At 45.8% G+C, this 16544-nt stretch overlaps 15 non-coding genes across 15 annotated transcripts; 5 read left to right on the top strand and 10 right to left on the bottom strand.

Moving 5' to 3' along the window:
* Positions 1–269: 269 nt before the first annotated feature.
* On the bottom strand, positions 270–341 carry TRNAT-UGU (transfer RNA threonine (anticodon UGU)). Its single transcript has one exon. It is a non-coding gene; the product is annotated as a tRNA-Thr (tRNA).
* A 1160-nt stretch (positions 342–1501) lies between these two features.
* On the bottom strand, positions 1502–1583 carry TRNAS-GCU (transfer RNA serine (anticodon GCU)). Its single transcript has one exon. It is a non-coding gene; the product is annotated as a tRNA-Ser (tRNA).
* Positions 1584–1875: 292 nt separating this feature from the next.
* TRNAI-UAU (transfer RNA isoleucine (anticodon UAU)) lies at positions 1876–1970 on the top strand. The gene is made up of 2 exons: positions 1876–1913; positions 1935–1970. It is a non-coding gene; the product is annotated as a tRNA-Ile (tRNA).
* A 3609-nt stretch (positions 1971–5579) lies between these two features.
* TRNAT-UGU (transfer RNA threonine (anticodon UGU)) lies at positions 5580–5651 on the bottom strand. The gene has a single exon. It is a non-coding gene; the product is annotated as a tRNA-Thr (tRNA).
* A 1160-nt stretch (positions 5652–6811) lies between these two features.
* TRNAS-GCU (transfer RNA serine (anticodon GCU)) lies at positions 6812–6893 on the bottom strand. Its single transcript has one exon. It is a non-coding gene; the product is annotated as a tRNA-Ser (tRNA).
* Positions 6894–7185: 292 nt separating this feature from the next.
* Positions 7186–7280, top strand: TRNAI-UAU (transfer RNA isoleucine (anticodon UAU)). The gene is made up of 2 exons: positions 7186–7223; positions 7245–7280. It is a non-coding gene; the product is annotated as a tRNA-Ile (tRNA).
* Positions 7281–8449: 1169 nt separating this feature from the next.
* TRNAT-UGU (transfer RNA threonine (anticodon UGU)) lies at positions 8450–8521 on the bottom strand. Its single transcript has one exon. It is a non-coding gene; the product is annotated as a tRNA-Thr (tRNA).
* Positions 8522–9680: 1159 nt separating this feature from the next.
* TRNAS-GCU (transfer RNA serine (anticodon GCU)) lies at positions 9681–9762 on the bottom strand. The gene has a single exon. It is a non-coding gene; the product is annotated as a tRNA-Ser (tRNA).
* Positions 9763–10054: 292 nt separating this feature from the next.
* Positions 10055–10149, top strand: TRNAI-UAU (transfer RNA isoleucine (anticodon UAU)). Its single transcript has 2 exons — positions 10055–10092; positions 10114–10149. It is a non-coding gene; the product is annotated as a tRNA-Ile (tRNA).
* Positions 10150–11304: 1155 nt separating this feature from the next.
* TRNAT-UGU (transfer RNA threonine (anticodon UGU)) lies at positions 11305–11376 on the bottom strand. The gene has a single exon. It is a non-coding gene; the product is annotated as a tRNA-Thr (tRNA).
* A 1116-nt stretch (positions 11377–12492) lies between these two features.
* Positions 12493–12574, bottom strand: TRNAS-GCU (transfer RNA serine (anticodon GCU)). The gene has a single exon. It is a non-coding gene; the product is annotated as a tRNA-Ser (tRNA).
* A 292-nt stretch (positions 12575–12866) lies between these two features.
* On the top strand, positions 12867–12961 carry TRNAI-UAU (transfer RNA isoleucine (anticodon UAU)). The gene is made up of 2 exons: positions 12867–12904; positions 12926–12961. It is a non-coding gene; the product is annotated as a tRNA-Ile (tRNA).
* A 1169-nt stretch (positions 12962–14130) lies between these two features.
* Positions 14131–14202, bottom strand: TRNAT-UGU (transfer RNA threonine (anticodon UGU)). Its single transcript has one exon. It is a non-coding gene; the product is annotated as a tRNA-Thr (tRNA).
* A 1159-nt stretch (positions 14203–15361) lies between these two features.
* On the bottom strand, positions 15362–15443 carry TRNAS-GCU (transfer RNA serine (anticodon GCU)). Its single transcript has one exon. It is a non-coding gene; the product is annotated as a tRNA-Ser (tRNA).
* A 292-nt stretch (positions 15444–15735) lies between these two features.
* On the top strand, positions 15736–15830 carry TRNAI-UAU (transfer RNA isoleucine (anticodon UAU)). The gene is made up of 2 exons: positions 15736–15773; positions 15795–15830. It is a non-coding gene; the product is annotated as a tRNA-Ile (tRNA).
* Positions 15831–16544: the final 714 nt, after the last annotated feature.

Genomic DNA, 16544 nt, shown 5'->3' with positions numbered 1-16544 from the left:
GGTCATAGTCCTCGCTCTGACTTTCAAAGGAACTTCAAATATGCATGGCTTATTTGGCTTTGCCCGGCGGGGTGAGAATGGCGTTTGTCAGGCGTTCGTCAGGCGATCGGAAGGGGTGAGGCGATAGTTTATGGTTCAATGGTTTTCATGAAGTCTTCTTGATACGATGAAAGCAGGAAAGGGAAGCTTGTCAATAAGCAAACTTAAGACAAGGTGTGACTCCTAGAAAGAATGACTTGGAAACAACATACAGAAACTCACATATAAAAAGGCCCTGATGAGGCTTGAACTCATGACCCCTGGTTTACAAGACCAGTGCTCTGCCACTGAGCTACAAGGCCAGCCTGCCTGCAGTATGTAAATCGCTTCATGTATTCTTACTGCGGTATGAAGATATCTATGATTTTGAGACTCTGTATGGAAATGCAGTTGCATTTGAATGTCTACATGCGTGCACAAATTGAAGAGCATGCTTAAGACACTTTTCTTGGAAGTAGGAAAAACTCCATTTTGATTTGAGAACATAAGAGTATTCACATTTATGACCATACTGATAGCTCTAGTTAGTATGTCCACAATCAGTGACAGATAGAGAACTCACTTATTAGAAGTGATCTGTCTCTGTGGGGCAGACATATGTCAACAGTCATACACTTGAGATGGCTGAAACTTTAGGAGTAAGAGCTGCTTTCTTATCAGTCTATCTATCCAAACTGGTTAGAAGTAACCCTGGGCGTCCGAATCGGCTACGCCCACGGAGTAGGCGTAGTGTTGCCTTCTACGAATTTTGCGTAGACAGCGTAGCCGGCAACACTACGCCCACTCCGTGTGCATAGCCGATTCGGCCGCCACCCGCCTCCCTCCCGTCCTCCCCTACATACATTATTTAAGCAACTAACCTTAATAAAACAATTTTTAAAGCACTTACCATGTCCGGGGCTCTTCCGGGGCTCCCTCTTGGAATAGCGTCCCTTCCTGGATACCAATGCGCATGCGCGGCCTCCCGCGCATGCGCATTTCTCGGGAGAAATGCGCATGCGCGGCCGCCCGCGCATGCGCATTGGTATCCAGGACGACGCTATTCCAAGAGGGAGCCCCGGACGAGCCCCGGACACGGTAAGTGCTTTAAAATTGTTTTATTAAGGGTAGTTGCTTAAATAATGTATGTAGGGGAGAGCGGGAGGGAGGTGCGTAGTGGGGCTACGCGGAGTGCGGGAGTGGGCGTAGCTTCTCGCCCACTCCGCGTAGCTCCGCGGAGCCCCACTACGCCCACTACAACCAGGGTTAGTTAGAAGGCCAGGAGTGAGGGAAAGGCAATCCTCTGGACACTTCATGAAAGATCTAATTTCAATTAAGCACAAAACACTTCCCTTAATTTGACATAATTGCCAAAATGGAATAGTCAGTTGGGCCCTTCTAGTGGATTATGGCTGTGTCTTGAAAGAGAGTGTAATTGTACTACGAGACATGCCCACCTTCAAAAGCGTGTCTGATGGCGTTCCGACGAAGGTGGGATTCGAACCCACGCGTGCAGAGCACAATGGATTAGCAGTCCATCGCCTTAACCACTCGGCCACCTCGTCTGCCTTAGGTTACTATGTTTCATTTTTTAGGAAATTCTTACGATGTGCTAATTACAAATAATCATAAGTTTCTCCTAGACTGTGTCAGAACTGGCAAATATATGTGGTGTTCAATAGACAGAGCACATGATATAGCAGAATTATCAAATCTGTTCCATTAGGACTGTAGTTTTTAATAGTCATGATAACATGCTAGCATGTGAGTCGATCTTGCACAGTGAATAAGGGAGCAGTGCCAGTATCTACTTGGTCAGCTCTAGATGACTCAACTGGGGAGGTATGAGCACAGTGAGCTCCAGTGGCGCAATCGGTTAGCGCACGGTACTTATACAGCAGTACTTGCATTGAGGCATGCCGAGGTTGTGAGTTCGAGCCTCACCTGGATCAGCTTACTGGTTTTTCATAAACCATTTCACTAAAAGTAAAGATTAAACTCAGGGGAAAGACGGCCCTTGCTAGAGAGTTTTTACTTCTTTTCAGGATCTGCGTGTCCGACTCTTCCAGGTGCAAATATCACAATCCTATTTGATGCTCCTTATAAACATTCCATGATGTGCCGTCTTGCATAGCATGCAAACACCACATCAGTGCATTTAAAAATACATTTGTAGAATAATAAATATGATGACAACATTGTTGTCACGGGATAACCATATACTGAGGAGCTGCAAACAGTGCTGTATCAGCTACTTACAATAAAATTTAACTGAAAGACATATCAAAAGAAGAGCGTCATCATATTAATGTTTCTAGTCAACATAAGAGTTGCACCATAGCAGCTTATGGTGCTTTCTGCTCAGATTGTGCCTCCAATCCCACATTGATTTTTTTTATTCTTTGCAGTTTAAAAAAACAATTCATGCTCAAAGTTAACTTTTTAAAACCATTCAACCTAATATATTTATTTCTCTAACTTGTGAATGTGGTCCATGTTCTCTTTTCCTCATCCCCATCACGATACTCCTTTTCCCGAAATCAGGTTCACTTCTTTATCCAGCCCACCCATCCAACGTCACCAAATCTATGAAGCGATTCTGCTTTTTCTCACATTCTCTCTATGTACAAGATACCTTGTATCATTTGAATGGACAGCAGGAGAGTCGGATATTTATGGTTAGTGGGGGTGGGGTTTTGAAGATTAACCTCATTTGACTAAGAGCCGGGGCATCTGGGAGGAAAAGTATTTTAAGAGGGATGAAGTTCACATCTCCTTGGTGAAATTTCTAGATCCTTATTTCATCCTTTCTGTGGATGCAGACTCAGTCGGAACAGAGGTCATAGTCCTCGCTCTGACTTTCAAAGGAACTTCAAATATGCATGGCTTATTTGGCCTTGCCCGGCGGGGTGAGAATGGCGTTTGTCAGGCGTTCGTCAGGCGATCGGAAGGGGTGAGGCGATAGTTTATGGTTCAATGGTTTTATTATTATTATTATTATTCTGAGTTTTGTATAGCGCCTGGTTACCAATAGGCATCCCAGCGCTTACCAGAACATAACACTACTAAGAAGATGCAGGGATTAAACGGAAAACAAAGAAGTTTTTAAAAGCTTACGGAAACGAAGAAGACTAGCTTCCGAGCGCAGATGTAAGGGCAATGAGTTCCACAAGGAAGCCACATTTATTGAGAACCTTCTGCCACCAGTTCTCGCCTTTTTCACCCTGCCAACCTGAAGGAGATGTTGGTGGTCAGAGCGAAGTGAACGAGAGGCCTTGTAGGGCTGGACCATCTCATCCAGAATGGGTGGACCGACTCCGTGCAGAACTTTGTGGGCAATGCAGAGTGACTTAAATTTCACCCTGTCCCTCACAGGGAGCCAGTGCAATGCCCTCAACGCGGGACGGGCAGATTGACGCCTAGGGAGACCCGTCAGGAGCCTGGCAGCCGCGTTCTGCACCTGCTGCAGTCTGTTCAGGGTAGATTCGGGTGCGCCCAGGAATAGCGCATTGCTGAAATCCAGCCGCGAGATGATAAGTCCCTGGATGAGGAGCCTTCGGGTGGCCACTGGGAGCAAGGGCAAGATCTTCTGGGCTGAGCGGAGCAGGCCAAAGCACACGCCAGCGGTCTTTTTGGCGTGGGTTTTAAACGATAGGTCCTGCTCCAGCCATACCCCCAAGCTCTTGATCTCCTGCTTGGGGGGAGGCATCGGACCCAGACAGTCTGGCCAGCTGCTGGGGGACAAAGATGGAGAAGAGTTCCCCAGCAGCATCAGTTCCGTCTTGGAGCCATTTAACTTTAGGGCTGAGCTGCACATCCACGTGTAGATCTTTTCAAGACATGAGTGCAGCCGGTCGGGATGGTGCGCCGACTGGGAAAGGCCAACCACCAGCTGAGTATCATCAGCATAACTGATGATTTTAATACCCAGCGGCCGTACCACACTCTCCAGGGGGGCCATATAAACGTTGAATAAGGTAGGGCTCAATGAAGAGCCCTGTGGCACACCGCACTGGAGAGGGGTTGACGATGATTTTTCCTGTCCTTCCAACACCTCAAATGTACGACCTTCCAAGAAGGAAGCGAACCATTTGAGGGCCAGACCCGTGACCCCCACCCCCGACAGCCGTTGGAGAAGCACCAGATGGTCCACGGTATCAAAAGCAGCGCTGAGGTCCAGGAGGATCACTGCCACTGATCCCCCCGAATCCAGCATGCTCCTCGCACTCTCCACGACCGCCAGTAGGGCGGTGTCAGTCCCCTGACCGGGGCGAAAACCCGTTTGGGAATCGGCCAGGAGGGAATTGGCTTCCAAGAAGTTCGAAAGGCGACTGTTCACCAGCTTCTCCGCCACCTTACTGATACCCGGCAGCAAGGAGATTGGCCGAAAGTTGGCGAGATCGGCGGGGTCGAGGTTAGGCTTTTTCAAAAGAGCCTTAACCACCGCCCCTTTCCAACTAGGGGGAACTACCCCATGGGCGAGAGACAGGTTTATCAAGTCCGTCACAGGGCCGACGATGGTAGATGACACCTGTTTAAGATACTTAATAGGTGCTGGATCTTTCGGGGAGCCACTCTTCATAGACCTCAGAACTGCCAAAACTTCCTCCTTAGTAACCGGACCAAGGGAGGCCAGCTCCACCAATTGCAACTTAAGTTGAGAGCTGGAGTTGTCCTCCAAGGAGGAGACCTCACCTAGCCGGGGAAGGGAAGCTAATATATTGTCGATTTTACTTTTAAAGAACGAGGCCAGTTCTGTGCATTTTTTGCGGGGGTCCTCGTGGAAAACCAGAGGATCAGGGACATTAAGTAGCTCCTTAATGACCCTGAATGACTCTTTAGAAGAGTTGGCCGCAGAGCCAATGCGCTCTTCAAAGAATCCTGATTTTGCCACCCAAATAGCAGATTTATACCTACTCAGCGCCACGCGATATTCTTTACGACACGCCTCACTCCAGTCTCTCCTCCAGGACCGCTCCAGTCTCTTGCATCCTTTCCTCAAGGTTCTTAATTCTGAAGAATACCAAGGTGCAGAACCCACTCTCTTCCCCCTCGTAAGTTGTTTCTTTTTGGGTAGAAGAGTGTCCAAAGAGTCCACGAGCCAGGTATGGAAATTCGCATCAGCGACAATCGGGTTATCACCCTGAGGGGGCTGCGTGGCCTCCAAATGTGCCGCCCAGATGTCAACCGGGAGCCTCGACCAGGCTCTCTCTAGGGTGTGAACTCGAGGGACCACCACAGCTCGGCTGTTGAATTGCCATGACGCGGACACCAAAAAGTGGTCTGTCCAAGGTAGGGCAAGAGCCGGAGAGGGAGTGAGATAGTCCAGGTTGGAGAGAAAGGGATCAAGCAAATGGCCTTTCTCATGGGTCGCGCCAGAGTTGGCCAAATTGATTCCGAAAGATTTAAGATCGTCAAGCAGATCGATTCCTGCAACATTAGTGGGATTCTTGATACGATGAAAGCAGGAAAGGGAAGCTTGTCAATAAGCAAACTTAAGACAAGGTGTGACTCCTAGAAAGAATGACTTGGAAACAACATACAGAAACTCACATATAAAAAAGCCCTGATGAGGCTTGAACGCATGACCCCTGGTTTACAAGACCAGTGCTCTGCCACTGAGCTACAAGGCCAGCCTGCCTGCAGTATGTAAATCGCTTCATGTATTCTTACTGCGGTATGAAGATATCTATGATTTTGAGACTCTGTATGGAAATGCAGTTGCATTTGAATGTCTACATGCGTGCACAAATTGAAGAGCATGCTTAAGACACTTTTCATGGAAGTAGGAAAAACTCCATTTTGATTTGAGAACATAAGAGTATTCACATTTATGACCATACTGATAGCTCTAGTTAGTATGTCCACAATCAGTGACAGATAGAGAACTCACTTATTAGAAGTGATCTGTCTCTGTGGGGCAGACATATGTCAACAGTCATACACTTGAGATGGCTGAAACTTTAGGAGTAAGAGCTGCTTTCTTATCAGTCTATCTATCCAAACTGGTTAGAAGTAACCCTGGGCGTCCGAATCGGCTACGCCCACGGAGTAGGCGTAGTGTTGCCTTCTACGCATTTTGCGTAGACAGCGTACCCGGCAACACTACGCCCACTCCGTGTGCATAGCCGATTCGGCCGCCACCCGCCTCCCTCCCGCCCTCCCCTACATACATTATTTAAGCAACTAACCTTAATAAAACAATTTTTAAAGCACTTACCATGTCCGGGGCTCTTCCGGGGCTCCCTCTTGGAATAGCGTCCCTTCCTGGATACCAATGCGCATGCGCGGCCTCCCGCGCATGCGCATTTCTCGGGAGAAATGCGCATGCGCGGCCGCCCGCGCATGCGCATTGGTATCCAGGACGACGCTATTCCAAGAGGGAGCCCCGGACGAGCCCCGGACACGGTAAGTGCTTTAAAATTGTTTTATTAAGGGTAGTTGCTTAAATAATGTATGTAGGGGAGAGCGGGAGGGAGGTGCGTAGTGGGGCTACGCGGAGTGCGGGAGTGGGCGTAGCTTCTCGCCCACTCCGCGTAGCTCCGCGGAGCCCCACTACGCCCACTACGACCAGGGTTAGTTAGAAGGCCAGGAGTGAGGGAAAGGCAATCCTCTGGACACTTCATGAAAGATCTAATTTCAATTAAGCACAAAACACTTCCCTTAATTTGACATAATTGCCAAAATGGAATAGTCAGTTGGGCCCTTCTAGTGGATTATGGCTGTGTCTTGAAAGAGAGTGTAATTGTACTACGAGACATGCCCACCTTCAAAAGAGTGTCTGATGGCGTTCCGACGAAGGTGGGATTCGAACCCACGCGTGCAGAGCACAATGGATTAGCAGTCCATCGCCTTAACCACTCGGCCACCTCGTCTGCCTTAGGTGACTATGTTTCATTTTTTAGGAAATTCTTACGATGTGCTAATTACAAATAATCATAAGTTTCTCCTAGACTGTGTCAGAACTGGCAAATATATGTGGTGTTCAATAGACAGAGCACATGATATAGCAGAATTATCAAATCTGTTCCATTAGGACTGTAGTTTTTAATAGTCATGATAACATGCTAGCATGTGAGTCGATCTTGCACAGTGAATAAGGGAGCAGTGCCAGTATCTACTTGGTCAGCTCTAGATGGCTCAACTGGGGATGTATGAGAACAGTGAGCTCCAGTGGCGCAATCGGTTAGCGTGCGGTACTTATACAGCAGTACTTGCATTGAGGCATGCCGAGGTTGTGAGTTCGAGCCTCACCTGGAGCAGCTTACTAGTTTTTCATGAACCATTTCACTAAAAGTAAAGATTAAACTCAGGGGAAAGACGGCCCTTGCTAGAGAGTTTTTACTTCTTTTCAGGATCTGCGTGTCCGACTCTTCCAGGTGCAAATATCACAATCCTATTCGATGCTCCTTATAAACATTCCATGATGTGCCGTCTTGCATAGCATGCAAACACCACATCAGTGCATTTAAAAATACATTTGTAGAATAATAAATATGATGAAAACATTGTTGTCACGGGATAACCATATACTGGGGAGCTGCAAACAGTGCTGTATCAGCTACTTACAATAAAATTTAACTGAAAGACATATCAAAAGAACAGCGTCATCATATTAATGTTTCTAGTCAACATAAGAGTTGCACCATAGCAGCTTATGGTGCTTTCTGCTCAGATTGTGCCTCCAATCCCACATTGATTTTTTTTATTCTTTGCAGTTTAAAAAAACAATTCATGCTCAAAGTTAACTTTTTAAAACCATTCAACCTAATATATTTATTTCTCTAACTTGTGAATGTGGTCCATGTTCTCTTTTCCTCATCCCCATCACGATACTCCTTTTCCCGAAATCAGGTTCACTTCTTTATCCAGCCCACCCATCCAAGGTCACCAAATCTATGAAGCGATTCTGCTTTTTCTCACATTCTCTCTATGTACAAGATACCTTGTATCATTTGAATGGACAGCAGGAGAGTCGGATATTTATGGTTAGTGGGGGTGGGGTTTTGAAGATTAACCTCATTTGACTAAGAGCCGGGGCATCTGGGAGGAAAAGTATTTTAAGGGGAATGAAGTTCACATCTCCTTGGTGAAATTTCTAGATCCTTATTTCATCCTTTCTGTGGATGCAGACTCAGTCGGAACAGAGGTCATAGTCCTCGCTCTGACTTTCAAAGGAACTTCAAATATGCATGGCTTATTTGGCTTTGCCCGGCAGGGCTTGCCCGGCGGGGTGAGAATGGAGTTTGTCAGGCGTTCGTCAGGCGATCGGAAGGGGTGAGGCGATAGTTTATGGTTCAATGGTTTTCATGAAGTCTTCTTGATACGATGAAAGCAGGAAAGGGAAGCTTGTCAATAAGCAAACTTAAGACAAGGTGTGACTCCTAGAAAGAATGACTTGGAAACAACATACAGAAACTCACATATAAAAAGGCCCTGATGAGGCTTGAACTCATGACCCCTGGTTTACAAGACCAGTGCTCTGCCACTGAGCTACAAGGCCAGCCTGCCTGCAGTATGTAAATCGCTTCATGTATTCTTACTGCGGTATGAAGATATCTATGATTTTGAGACTCTGTATGGAAATGCAGTTGCATTTGAATGTCTACATGCGTGCACAAATTGAAGAGCATGCTTAAGACACTTTTCTTGGAAGTAGGAAAAACTCCATTTTGATTTGAGAACATAAGAGTATTCACATTTATGACCATACTGATAGCTCTAGTTAGTATGTCCACAATCAGTGACAGATAGAGAACTCACTTATTAGAAGTGATCTGTCTCTGTGGGGCAGACATATGTCAACAGTCATACACTTGAGATGGCTGAAACTTTAGGAGTAAGAGCTGCTTTCTTATCAGTCTATCTATCCAAACTGGTTAGAAGTAACCCTGGGCGTCCGAATCGGCTACGCCCACGGAGTAGGCGTAGTGTTGCCTTCTACGAATTTTGCGTAGACAGCGTAGCCGGCAACACTACGCCCACTCCGTGTGCATAGCCGATTCGGCCGCCACCTGCCTCCCTCCCGCCCTCCCCTACATACATTATTTAAGCAACTAACCTTAATAAAACAATTTTTAAAGCACTTACCATGTCCAGGGCTCTTCCGGGGCTCCCTCTTGGAATAGCGTCCCTTCCTGGATACCAATGCGCATGCGCGGCCTCCCGCGCATGCGCATTTCTCGGGAGAAATGCGCATGCGCGGCCTCCCCGCATGCGCATTGGTATCCAGGACGACGCTATTCCAAGAGGGAGCCCCGGACGAGCCCCGGGCACGGTAAGTGCTTTAAAATTGTTTTATTAATGGTAGTTGCTTAAATAATGTATGTAGGGGAGAGCGGGAGGGAGGTGCGTAGTGGGGCTACGCGGAGTGCGGGAGTGGGCGTAGCTTCTCGCCCACTCCGCGTAGCTCCGCGGAGCCCCACTACGCCCACTACGACCAGGGTTAGTTAGAAGGCCAGGAGTGAGGGAAAGGCAATCCTCTGGACACTTCATGAAAGATCTAATTTCAATTAGGCACAAAACACTTCCCTTAATTTGACATAATTGCCAAAATGGAATAGTCAGTTGGGCCCTTCTAGTGGATTATGGCTGTGTCTTGAAAGAGAGTGTAATTGTACTACGAGACATGCCCACCTTCAAAAGAGTGTCTGATGGCGTTCCGACGAAGGTGGGATTCGAACCCACGCGTGCAGAGCACAATGGATTAGCAGTCCATCGCCTTAACCACTCGGCCACCTCGTCTGCCTTAGGTGACTATGTTTCATTTTTTAGGAAATTCTTACGATGTGCTAATTACAAATAATCATAAGTTTCTCCTAGACTGTGTCAGAACTGGCAAATATATGTGGTGTTCAATAGACAGAGCACATGATATAGCAGAATTATCAAATCTGTTCCATTAGGACTGTAGTTTTTAATAGTCATGATAACATGCTAGCATGTGAGTCGATCTTGCACAGTGAATAAGGGAGCAGTGCCAGTATCTACTTGGTCAGCTCTAGATGGCTCAACTGGGGAGGTATGAGAACAGTGAGCTCCAGTGGCGCAATCGGTTAGCGCGCGGTACTTATACGGCAGTACTTGCATTGAGGAATGCCGAGGTTGTGAGTTCGAGCCTCACCTGGAGCAGCTTACTGGTTTTTCATAAACCATTTCACTAAAAGTAAAGATTAAACTCAGGGGAAAGACGGCCCTTGCTAGAGAGTTTTTACTTCTTTTCAGGATCTGCGTGTCCGACTCTTCCAGGTGCAAATATCACAATCCTATTCGATGCTCCTTATAAACATTCCATGATGTGCCGTCTTGCATAGCATGCAAACACCACATCAGTGCATTTAAAAATACATTTGTAGAATAATAAATATGATGAAAACATTGTTGTCACGGGATAACCATATACTGAGGAGCTGCAAACAGTGCTGTATCAGCTACTTACAATAAAATTTAACTGAAAGACATATCAAAAGAAGAGCGTCATCATATTAATGTTTCTAGTCAACATAAGAGTTGCACCATAGCAGCTTATGGTGCTTTCTGCTCAGATTGTGCCTCCAATCCCACATTGATTTTTTTTATTCTTTGCAGTTTAAAAAAACAATTCATGCTCAAAGTTAACTTTTTAAAACCATTCAACCTAATATATTTATTTCTCTAACTTGTGAATGTGGTCCATGTTCTCTTTTCCTCATCCCCATCACGATACTCCTTTTCCCGAAATCAGGTTCACTTCTTTATCCAGCCCACCCATCCAAGGTCACCAAATCTATGAAGCGATTCTGCTTTTTCTCACATTCTCTCTATGTACAAGATACCTTGTATCATTTGAATGGACAGCAGGAGAGTCGGATATTTATGGTTAGTGGGGGTGGGTTTTTGAAGATTAACCTCATTTGACTAAGAGCCGGGGCATCTGGGAGGAAAAGTATTTTAAGGGGGATGAAGTTCACATCTCCTTGGTGAAATTTCTAGATCCTTATTTCATCCTTTCTGTGGATGCAGACTCAGTCGGAACAGAGGTCATAGTCCTCGCTCTGACTTTCAAAGGAACTTCAAATATGCATGGCTTATTTGGCTTTGCCCGGCGGGGTGAGAATGGCGTTTGTCAGGCGTTCGTCAGGCGATCGGAAGGGGTGAGGCGATAGTTTATGGTTCAATGGTTTTCATGAAGTCTTCTTGATACGATGAAAGCAGGAAAGGGAAGCTTGTCAATAAGCAAACTTAAGACAAGGTGTGACTCCTAGAAAGAATGACTTGGAAACAACATACAGAAACTCACATATAAAAAGGCCCTGATGAGGCTTGAACTCATGACCCCTGGTTTACAAAACCAGTGCTCTGCCACTGAGCTACAAGGCCAGCCTGCCTGCAGTATGTAAATCGCTTCATGTATTCTTACTGCGGTATGAAGATATCTATGATTTTGAGACTCTGTATGGAAATGCAGTTGCATTTGAATGTCTACATGCGTGCACAAATTGAAGAGCATGCTTAAGACACTTTTCTTGGAAGTAGGAAAAACTCCATTTTGATTTGAGAACATAAGAGTATTCACATTTATGACCATACTGATAGCTCTAGTTAGTATGTCCACAATCAGTGACAGATAGAGAACTCACTTATTAGAAGTGATCTGTCTCTGTGGGGCAGACATATGTCAACAGTCATACACTTGAGATGGCTGAAACTTTAGGAGTAAGAGCTGCTTTCTTATCAGTCTATCTATCCAAACTGGTTAGAAGTAACCCTGGGCGTCCGAATCGGCTACGCCCACGGAGTAGGCGTAGTGTTGCCTTCTACGCATTTTGCGTAGACAGCGTAGCCGGCAACACTACGCCCACTCCGTGTGCGTAGCCGATTCGGCCGCCACCCGCCTCCCTCCCGCCCTCCCCTACATACATTATTTAAGCAACTAACCTTAATAAAACAATTTTTAAAGCACTTACCATGTCCGGGGCTCTTCCGGGGCTCCCTCTTGGAATAGCGTCCCTTCCTGGATACCAATGCGCATGCGCGGCCTCCCGCGCATGCGCATTGGTATCCAGGACGACGCTATTCCAAGAGGGAGCCCCGGACGAGCCCCGGACACGGTAAGTGCTTTAAAATTGTTTTATTAAGGGTAGTTGCTTAAATAATGTATGTAGGGGAGAGCGGGAGGGAGGTGCGTAGTGGGGCTACGCGGAGTGCGGGAGTGGGCGTAGCTTCTCGCCCACTCCGCGTAGCTCCGCGGAGCCCCACTACGCCCACTACGACCAGGGTTAGTTAGAAGGCCAGGAGTGAGGGAAAGGCAATCCTCTGGACACTTCATGAAAGATCTAATTTCAAGTAAGCACAAAACACTTCCCTTAATTTGACATAATTGCCAAAATGGAATAGTCAGTTGGGCCCTTCTAGTGGATTATGGCTGTGTCTTGAAAGAGAGTGTAATTTTACTACGAGACATGCCCACCTTCAAAAGAGTGTCTGATGGCGTTCCGACGAAGGTGGGATTCGAACCCACGCGTGCAGAGCACAATGGATTAGCAGTCCATCGCCTTAACCACTCGGCCACCTCGTCTGCCTTAGGTGACTATGTTTCATTTTTTAGGAAATTCTTACGATGTGCTAATTACAAATAATCATAAGTTTCTCCTAGACTGTGTCAGAACTGGCAAATATATGTGGTGTTCAATAGACAGAGCACATGATATAGCAGAATTAACAAATCTGTTCCATTAGGACTGTAGTTTTTAATAGTCATGATAACATGCTAGCATGTGAGTCGATCTTGCACAGTGAATAAGGGAGCAGTGCCAGTATCTACTTGGTCAGCTCTAGATGGCTCAACTGGGGAGGTATGAGAACCGTGAGCTCCAGTGGCGCAATCGGTTAGCGCGCGGTACTTATACAGCAGTACTTGCATTGAGGCATGCCGAGGTTGTGAGTTCGAGCCTCACCTGGAGCAGCTTACTGGTTTTTCATAAACCATTTCACTAAAAGTAAAGATTAAACTCAGGGGAAAGACGGCCCTTGCTAGAGAGTTTTTACTTCTTTTCAGGATCTGCGTGTCCGACTCTTCCAGGTGCAAATATCACAATCCTATTCGATGCTCCTTATAAACATTCCATGATGTGCCGTCTTGCATAGCATGCAAACACCACATCAGTGCATTTAAAAATACATTTGTAGAATAATAAATATGATGAAAACATTGTTGTCACGGGATAGCCATATACTGAGGAGCTGCAAACAGTGCTGTATCAGCTACTTACAATAAAATTTAACTGAAAGACATATCAAAAGAAGAGCGTCATCATATTAATGTTTCTAGTCAACATAAGAGTTGCACCATAGCAGCTTATGGTGCTTTCTGCTCAGATTGTGCCTCCAATCCCACATTGATTTTTTTTATTCTTTGCAGTTTAAAAAAACAATTCATGCTCAAAGTTAACTTTTTAAAACCATTCAACCTAATATATTTATTTCTCTAACTTGTGAATGTGGTCCATGTTCTCTTTTCCTCATCCCCATCACGATACTCCTTTTCCCGAAATCAGGTTCACTTCTTTATCCAGCCCACCCATCCAAGGTCACCAAATCTATGAAGCGATTCTGCTTTTTCTCACATTCTCTCTATGTACAAGATACCTTGTATCATTTGAATGGACAGCAGGAGAGTCGGATATTTATGGTTAGTGGGGGTGGGGTTTTGAAGATTAACCTCATTTGACTAAGAGCCGGGGCATCTGGGAGGAAAAGTATTTTAAGGGGAATGAAGTTCACATCTCCTTGGTGAAATTTCTAGATCCTTATTTCATCCTTTCTGTGGATGCAGACTCAGTCGGAACAGAGGTCATAGTCCTCGCTCTGACTTTCAAAGGAACTTCAAATATGCATGGCTTATTTGGCTTTGCCCGGCAGGGCTTGCCCGGCGGGGTGAGAATGGAGTTTGTCAGGCGTTCGTCAGGCGATCGGAAGGGGTGAGGCGATAGTTTATGGTTCAATGGTTTTCATGAAGTCTTCTTGATACGATGAAAGCAGGAAAGGGAAGCTTGTCAATAAGCAAACTTAAGACAAGGTGTGACTCCTAGAAAGAATGACTTGGAAACAACATACAGAAACTCACATATAAAAAGGCCCTGATGAGGCTTGAACTCATGACCCCTGGTTTACAAGACCAGTGCTCTGCCACTGAGCTACAAGACCAGCCTGCCTGCAGTATGTAAATCGCTTCATGTATTCTTACTGCGGTATGAAGATATCTATGATTTTGAGACTCTGTATGGAAATGCAGTTGCATTTGAATGTCTACATGCGTGCACAAATTGAAGAGCATGCTTAAGACACTTTTCTTGGAAGTAGGAAAAACTCCATTTTGATTTGAGAACATAAGAGTATTCACATTTATGACCATACTGATAGCTCTAGTTAGTATGTCCACAATCAGTGACAGATAGAGAACTCACTTATTAGAAGTGATCTGTCTCTGTGGGGCAGACATATGTCAACAGTCATACACTTGAGATGGCTGAAACTTTAGGAGTAAGAGCTGCTTTCTTATCAGTCTATCTATCCAAACTGGTTAGAAGTAACCCTGGGCGTCCGAATCGGCTACGCCCACGGAGTAGGCGTAGTGTTGCCTTCTACGAATTTTGCGTAGACAGCGTAGCCGGCAACACTACGCCCACTCCGTGTGCATAGCCGATTCGGCCGCCACCCGCCTCCCTCCCGCCCTCCCCTACATACATTATTTAAGCAACTAACCTTAATAAAACAATTTTTAAAGCACTTACCATGTCCAGGGCTCTTCCGGGGCTCCCTCTTGGAATAGCGTCCCTTCCTGGATACCAATGCGCATGCGCGGCCTCCCGCGCATGCGCATTTCTCGGGAGAAATGCGCATGCGCGGCCTCCCCGCATGCGCATTGGTATCCAGGACGACGCTATTCCAAGAGGGAGCCCCGGACGAGCCCCGGGCACGGTAAGTGCTTTAAAATTGTTTTATTAATGGTAGTTGCTTAAATAATGTATGTAGGGGAGAGCGGGAGGGAGGTGCGTAGTGGGGCTACGCGGAGTGCGGGAGTGGGCGTAGCTTCTCGCCCACTCCGCGTAGCTCCGCGGAGCCCCACTACGCCCACTACGACCAGGGTTAGTTAGAAGGCCAGGAGTGAGGGAAAGGCAATCCTCTGGACACTTCATGAAAGATCTAATTTCAATTAGGCACAAAACACTTCCCTTAATTTGACATAATTGCCAAAATGGAATAGTCAGTTGGGCCCTTCTAGTGGATTATGGCTGTGTCTTGAAAGAGAGTGTAATTGTACTACGAGACATGCCCACCTTCAAAAGAGTGTCTGATGGCGTTCCGACGAAGGTGGGATTCGAACCCACGCGTGCAGAGGACAATGGATTAGCAGTCCATCGCCTTAACCACTCGGCCACCTCGTCTGCCTTAGGTGACTATGTTTCATTTTTTAGGAAATTCTTACGATGTGCTAATTACAAATAATCATAAGTTTCTCCTAGACTGTGTCAGAACTGGCAAATATATGTGGTGTTCAATAGACAGAGCACATGATATAGCAGAATTATCAAATCTGTTCCATTAGGACTGTAGTTTTTAATAGTCATGATAACATGCTAGCATGTGAGTCGATCTTGCACAGTGAATAAGGGAGCAGTGCCAGTATCTACTTGGTCAGCTCTAGATGGCTCAACTGGGGAGGTATGAGAACAGTGAGCTCCAGTGGCGCAATCGGTTAGCGCGCGGTACTTATACGGCAGTACTTGCATTGAGGAATGCCGAGGTTGTGAGTTCGAGCCTCACCTGGAGCAGCTTACTGGTTTTTCATAAACCATTTCACTAAAAGTAAAGATTAAACTCAGGGGAAAGACGGCCCTTGCTAGAGAGTTTTTACTTCTTTTCAGGATCTGCGTGTCCGACTCTTCCAGGTGCAAATATCACAATCCTATTCGCTGCTCCTTATAAACATTCCATGATGTGCCGTCTTGCATAGCATGCAAACACCACATCAGTGCATTTAAAAATACATTTGTAGAATAATAAATATGATGAAAACATTGTTGTCACGGGATAACCATATACTGAGGAGCTGCAAACAGTGCTGTATCAGCTACTTACAATAAAATTTAACTGAAAGACATATCAAAAGAAGAGCGTCATCATATTAATGTTTCTAGTCAACATAAGAGTTGCACCATAGCAGCTTATGGTGCTTTCTGCTCAGATTGTGCCTCCAATCCCACATTGATTTTTTTTATTCTTTGCAGTTTAAAAAAACAATTCATGCTCAAAGTTAACTTTTTAAAACCATTCAACCTAATATATTTATTTCTCTAACTTGTGAATGTGGTCCATGTTCTCTTTTCCTCATCCCCATCACGATACTCCTTTTCCCGAAATCAGGTTCACTTCTTTATCCAGCCCACCCATCCAAGGTCACCAAATCTATGAAGCGATTCTGCTTTTTCTCACATTCTCTCTATGTACAAGATACCTTGTATCATTTGAATGGACAGCAGGAGAGT

This window comes from Lissotriton helveticus, chromosome 5_1, assembly GCF_964261635.1.
Source record: "Lissotriton helveticus chromosome 5_1, aLisHel1.1, whole genome shotgun sequence".
NCBI lineage: Eukaryota > Metazoa > Chordata > Amphibia > Caudata > Salamandridae > Lissotriton > Lissotriton helveticus.
This window is presented reverse-complemented; position numbering and strand designations above follow the sequence as displayed.